This window comes from Athene cunicularia, assembly GCF_003259725.1.
Source record: "Athene cunicularia isolate RWA chromosome 5 unlocalized genomic scaffold, athCun1 chr5_part2, whole genome shotgun sequence".
Taxonomy (NCBI): Eukaryota; Metazoa; Chordata; class Aves; order Strigiformes; family Strigidae; genus Athene; species Athene cunicularia.
Window position 1 is genome coordinate 3,246,109 of NW_020799102.1, and position 7,417 is coordinate 3,253,525.

The window sequence follows — 7,417 nt, forward strand, 5'->3', positions numbered from 1 at the left end:
GAGCCGGGCAGGCAGCCAGGGCCGGGCGTCCCGGCGCTCGCAGGCGGCTCCGCACGGACGGAAAAGTCCCCGGTTCATGTGACCAAGCAGCGAGGAAGTCACACAGGTACCGTGCGAGGCCTCTCGTTACCGGCGGGATGACGCTCGGGGAAGGGCTGGAGCTGCTGCAGCCCGAGATCGTTCACTGCGGAGCTAAGAAAGCCGGGCTGCTCTGCCACGGGCCGTTCTGCTGAAACACCCAGCGCACTCGTTCTGGTTTTGCTATTCCGCTACTGCTCTTTCACAATCAATTTTAGGCGTAATAGAAGCATTCCTGCTCTGTTAAAATTTCTATGCTGTGTGTTTCCAACTTGAGATTTTTTTTTGTTGAATTCAACGGAGTATCTCTACATAGATTCAAAAGAACATTGATAAGATCTAAACTGATAAATAATTTATGCTGATGAAGTTCATTAATAACCTGACTGATCAAAATGTGCTACGTCCTTGCAAATCTAACCACTGAATTCTCAGTACATGCCTGTGACGGGATATTCTGCTTCGAATGTGGCAATACTGACCTGAGCGTACATGGCACAAGCTGAGGAGGGCCCCAGATGTTGCTCAGAAGACAGGTGATCAAACACTGCAAAGGCCGTTTATGTACATAAACGCCTGTCTTTGGAAAAAAAGAAGTTGGTACTTTTCTCCCCTCATCATCCCCTCGATAGATGATACTTGAATAATTCTCAAAGTGTCTGAGGAAACAAAGGAAGAGGTAGTGTTGCCTTGATTGATTTTTACTGCTTAACTTCAGTGTTCTGTTATTGAAGGGTGTAATACTTCACATGCACCCATGATCACGATTTCCACTGCATTGTAAGAAAAGAAAGGTGATTGACAGTTTTGACAACAAGCAGTTTGAAGAGGAAAAACTGGGGGAAAAAAAGCATAAGAAAGACCCTAGAAAAGAAAAAAATATACAGAAGAAAAGTCCAAGTGTTTGGCTAAAACAGAAGGAAGAGACTTGTATGGGGAAAAAAGCAGTCAAATTTGACAACTGTCTTCATACAGGGGAGAGAACAGTCAAAACTGACCTTAACATAGTATTTGAGCCTTGGTGATGGAGAAGAGATGGTGGTGTTCTCCACTGTAACGGAAGACAAACTGAAGAGCATGGTTGCAGAACAGTAAAATCCATTTTGATCAAGCCAAATGTGAAAAGGTGGTGAATCAGCCAAGATTAAAGATCCAAGAACCTCTAAAGGTTCTTGATTAAATGGAGGAAAAAAGGACCAGCATGGATAAATATGACTGAAAGCTGTCAAAAGTGCGTGATAAATAAACTCTTGTGGACAGATGAAATCACTTAAGAATGCGGGTTTACGGATGCAAGACTCCAGTGGCGATCCAAGGGCAGGATTCCTTGCCAGTTTCTGACTGATCCTTTTTTGTTTTTGCCTTTCATTCCTTCAGAAGTGTGGGGGCAGCTTGTGCTGAATTGCTTCTTTGGGAAGGTTTTACTCATCTTAATCACAGATCATCAAATGAGCAAACTCATAGGATGAGTAAAGGTTTTTTGATCTCAATTCTAAAAAATGATGGCTGAGTAAGGAAAGCTATTAAAGCATGTATCTTTATTAAATTCCAAAACATACTTTTAATCAAGATTTACAATTACTTTGCATTGTAAATTCTGTAAGGAAAAGTTGGAGACAATCAAGTAACAGGAAATGATTGTGTTCCTGTCCTCTCAAAAACAGAAAGCAGTTCATTGACCAGGACTGTCTACACATGCATATGCATAGCTTTGACTTTTGAAGAGTTATAATGACAGATGTGGCTGTTCTTTTAGTAACAATATTAAGATCCTGTTAATAATTCTATTACACTCTTGGGAGAAAATTAAGTAGTTTCCACGTTCCATTAAATATCTCACAGACTTGCATTCAGCTATAGTTTGAAATAGGCTCTTTAGCATTGACATTGTTGCTGCACTCCTAGAAAACAAGGTAAATCTTTATCAGGAAAAAAGTGCTTTCCGTTCATATAATAATGACTCCTGTCCAGTGATGTCATATTATTATTTATAAAATGTCATACAGGAAAACGACTTCTTTATAGCCAGAAACATAAAGATTTTGCTCCTTTTCTTTGAGGGCAAGACAGGGAAAAGAGATCTGTATAGATGTATGTAAAACAGGTGTTCTTCTCATTGAAGAAATCCATTTCATACTCCCACTGACAAGTTTAGTCATGGGCAGTAGTTATCCATTACACTCACATAGCTCTTTTTCACACACCTATATCATCATAGTGAATGATCAGTTTCTATGCTATAGTTATCTTCTTTGCTAAGCCTATAGTGGTGGTCATGCTTTATAGATTTGCTAGAACAGAAAAATACATCTAATGCTTTCCCTTGTAAATTTGGTGATTGGTTGCTGAAAAAAAACCCTTTTCCTTAATCATAGTCCTACTGTGCCTAAACATTTTATGTTTGTCGAGCAGACTCAGAAAACTATAACACTGGCTTAAAGACTGTAACTTCAAAAATAGTTCTGGCATATTTTATTTGCTGGCTCTTTCAGAGTATACTTAGGTCAATTTTATGCATAAATTTAGAAATTTATCTTTTTAATTGATAGTCTCATATGAATATTGGTTCTCAGAAATTCCGCTTTAAGTAGATTAGCAAGTATTATGTTGTAATAGCCTTTGCCTTCGTGTACTATTTACCAGCACTGAAAGGAGAGAGATATTTTTTGGTCCCCGATTTAGCTGAAGGTACTGGCTAAATTGTTACCTTTGCACAAGTCAAACAATTAAGCAACCAGCTGAGAAACAATTGCACCTGGTCCTCCCCACACAGAGGGCAGTACTGGGAACAGCAGGGATGTGTGGCTGTAGTACCTAACAATGCCAGCAGAACTGAATGGTCCTGGAAGGGACTGAGAAAAATACTAAGTTACACTGTGGCTTAATCAGACCTCAGTACTATCAAGACAAAGACTTAAATGATGACAGGAGATCTTGAACCCTTCTTATATCCTGCAAAGAACAAGCATGAGATTAACCTGAGGTCTTAAGATATAGTTTCTCACCATAATTTTGCTGACGTGCTCTGATGACATGTCAGATAGTAGCATAGCACTTGTGCAAGCAATCAAATCAAAGCTGTATAACTACGCTATTGCTTAACCAGGTTACTTTTCTGTTCTGAGGTTGTTTTTCAGATAAGGAGTTTGTTCAACTCTTATCTTAGCAGCAGAATGCATAAAACTGAAGTGGAAGTAGGTGCTGATTTTGAAATATTTTCAAAGTGAGATTTTCCTCCGTAGTTCATCCCCTCCGTGCTGCCCTGGTCATGCCGCAGGTCTGACCCTGGCTGTGTTTGGAGGGCTGCGAGTTCCTCTCGAGGGGCTGCCCTTGTCAGCCCAGGGGAGGTGCAGCCTGGGTCAGAACTGGGTCTGGCTGGAGCATGGCCGAGTTTTGCCACTTATCAGAGGATGGGAATGTGGTGCCAGGTAGGATGAGATAGGGCTGGAGCCTCTGTGAAGCTGCTCAGAGGCTGAGCTGCGGTAATGCAGGACAGAAGGTGACAGAGCCATAGCCAGCTCCCTTGTGGTCTTCCCCTTCTACCTTGCCAAGCAAACCACAGTGCAGGACAGTGTGGCCCAGTTTGTTTTAAAAGATTATTCCACTCTGGATTTTGAATATATGCAAGGAAACTGCTGGAAAAACCTGCTGGGTAAAAAACCTCAGTAGGAATGTTTCAATGAGATTAAAACAATGCAACACCCATCTTCTGTTTAAAATGTCTTCCATGAGGCAGTCTGGAAGATTTTCTAAGGCATTTGGGAAGAAAATTAGCTTCCAGACTGATTCATAGATTTGTTAATTAGTTTTATTTATTATATACACACTGTATATATTATATAATATATATACCATAATATATATATATTTACATTATATATATACACAATAACTTGTAATTAGTTCAACAGCAAAAACTTTTACTTTCTCAAAAGTAGTCACTGAAGCAGTTTAAATCCAGGTTTAATGTCCATTAAAAAGGAATTGCTTTAGTGTCAGGATCTATATCAGCGTTCTGGTTCTCAGAAAGTACTGCATCTTTATAAAAAAGAGGCTTTCATTTCTGGGCCAAATTCAAACCGAACTACAAGATGGATAGGTAAAATATTATTTGTGTGGATAAGCTTGATGTGAGCTTATTCTAAATCTGAATTATGACCTTTTGGAGGCTATGGAAGCAGAATTAAACAAAGGATTAGACCAGTTAGAGATGTAAGTTTTGCAAAGGCAGGTGCTAACAAAAGTTTGGATTATCAGTAAGGTGTTAAGTTTCAGAGTCAAAGGCAGTCTCTAGCTATTAAAATTAAAGAATCATGGAAATTGGAGATGACAGATATGAAGAGACCATATTTAGTTGATTATGTTCCTTCCCCAGAGCATATCAACTATACATGTCAATCCTGACAGATGTTAGGCTACTATGCCATAAAACCTTCCAGGGCAAGATATGCCATAACTGCAATATAACCTATTCCTATATGGCATTAATCTCAATTGTAGAAAGCTCTTTCTAATGTGTGGTATCTCATTTGTTGCCTTTGAAGCCCATATATTTTTGTTGTTTTGATTATACTACCAGAGTGTAGATTATGACTGCTTCATGGCAAGTATTTATATTTTTGTTATCACATTTCTCCATAGTCTTTCCTTCTGTTAACTGTTTCTCCAGTCTTCTGGTTTGTTCTCTTAAACCCTGTTATGGGATCTCTAATAACTCTTACTCATATGTTTCTGGACTTTCTCCAACTTGCCCAAGTCTGTCTGAGGTATAGCATGCTGTCCCGGACGGAGTACACTAGCAGATCTAGATCTTATCAGCAGTAAGTAGAGTGTAAGGATTACCTCGTGGGCCTTAAACATGATACTCTTGTTAATATACAGCTTGCTTTTACAACAGCAGCAATGTTGTTAACTCTGTTTTATTTTATATTATTTTCTGCAGAACAGATTACAATGAAACATTAGAAAAATGTTTTTACAGGAGCACAATCGTGCTCACATTCCCCCGCAGGGCCTGCGGAGTCTTCTTAGGTGACACTGTTTTCTGGCCATTCATGGAGACACAATCCTGAATTATACTGGACCTCCACCATAAACACAGATAAGTAACTCCCCAGCTTCACTTCATGAAGACCATGTGAGTTTTACAGCTGTTTTTATCATGAATTGTCCTTATCTGCAAAAAGCTTAATTAGGTGCTATGAAGAGCAAGCTTAGAGCAGAGACTTCAGTCATGCCCGCCTCCCTTGTGAGGAACTCATCATGGCTGTGGATTGCAGCATCATCACTGTCTACTCTTCCCTTTTTGTAGGGTCCTCTCTTGTCAGATATGAACCATTCTTGGGAATGGAAATTTTGTCTGTGCCACTCACAGTCTCATCTGTCTTGCAGAGTTACAGTTTATTATTGAACAAAGATCTCAACATAATATATAAATGTGATATTTTTGTTTAAGAGCATGTCAGCTGGTAATATTTGAGAACCTCACTGCAGTGAGGCTTGTTGACTTATGACTCGTTGACATAATGGCAATATTTCCAGTAGAAAAAATGGTTGCACTTTAAAATGTATTGGTTAAATAGTATCAAACAGTAGAATATTGTAAGAAGTATCTAGTGTAGAGAAAGACAGTCAGTTTAAAATAAGACAGAGTTTTCTTTTTCCCTACAAATTTAAATAAATTTACTTGAAGAGGTAATTCCTTTTACTTGGAGCTGCAGATACATTAGATCATCTGATTTCTTAAAAGAACCCCCCAACCCAGTCATTTCATTTCATCTGCTTTGAAACTATACCCATTGATTATTTTACCTAATACATTATCATGCACTGAAAAAAAGCAGAACAAGTTCCTTGGAACAGATTGTTTCAGTAAATGTCTTGCTTTCCTAGCACAGTGCTCAGAAGTGCCCCTCTGTGCTAGTTTTCCCTTGAATACTTAACCTCTAGTTTTGGATTTATCTAGCAACAAGAGATCATCATCCTGTGAAAATCCTCTGTCTTTTTACATTTTCAAAAATAGACAAACTGGTCTTTGGAGTTCTTTGTACTGGGTAAACTGTCTTTCATCTCCATCTTACATATAGGAGAAGAGAGATTGGGAAAAAGAAAATATATCTGGTGAGGCCAGATGACGTATAGCTGAGGGGAAAAAACAGGACAAGCGTTCCAGCTGGGAGTCCCTCCATTAGCTCTGGCAAGGAGCACCCAAAGCGCTTGCCAACATCCAAGTACTATGTCACCTATACGTGCACAAAAGTAGATCTATTGGCATTCGTACCTGTTACTTTAAATTTACGTTTCTTCCTGTGAAAGCTTAAAGTAGAAATGTTGGCATCTGAAATCCTGTAATCAATCACTGCATCCCACGGGCTCCAGCCCGAGGCTGAGTTGCACTGGCAAGAGAAGGACTTGAAATGACCTGAATCAACCACAAGATGAAACTTGACATCTTCCTCTCCATAGAACTTAAAGATGCTATTACAACAGAGTCGTCTGGATTTTTTTAAGGTTAAAACGGGAATATTCTATGTGGACAAGGAGTAAATAAATCCCCAAAGGAATTGTGAACGGTTAACTGGTAACTTAGGAAGAGGAAAGGAACAGTAGAGATAGAGAAAGAGGGAGAGAAATGTCTGACTGGAAGCCTGGGCATTTAAGTTCCTACACTTTGTTTCTGTTGGTGTAGCTGTACAGGTCGCGTTAAAACAGCAAAAGCTATGCTGAGCCGTTTCTTTAGGTGCTACCTCATGTTTGTAAACCCAACCTCAGAAAAAACAGCTTAAAAATCAGAACAGGAGTTGTGGAAACGGAAGAGAATAAAAATCAAATACTTAAACTCCTTCTCCCCGAGGATTCCCGTGCTGAGCAGAGGTGCAATGATCTTTACAACGAAATTTGAAATTTGTGCGGAGAGGCGGGGAGAGGAAGCCTCCCGGGGAGGGGTGTCCTTAACGCGACCTGCGGGAGGGCGGGGACCCCCGGGGCTGACGCCTCTTAACCCTTACCCTAACCCTTACCCTAACCTTTACCCTAACCCTAACCCTTACCCCTCACCCCCTCGCCCAGCGGCCCGCGGGCTCGCCTCCGTTCCCCCCGTCTCCGCGGAACGCGGGTGAGCTCGGCAGGTGGGAGCGCAGGACCTTCCCCCCCCTCCCCCGGGCTGTAACTCATGGAAAGCTACGAGGAGACTTTAGCAAACCCAACCCAACCCCACTAGTTGTCATCTGGAAAAAAAACCCAAACAACTAACTCGAAGCCACCGCCCCAAAATAAACCCTAAACGGTTTTGCAATCGTTCTGCAAAACGGGTGCGGAGGAGTTGCGCAGCCCCCTGGGC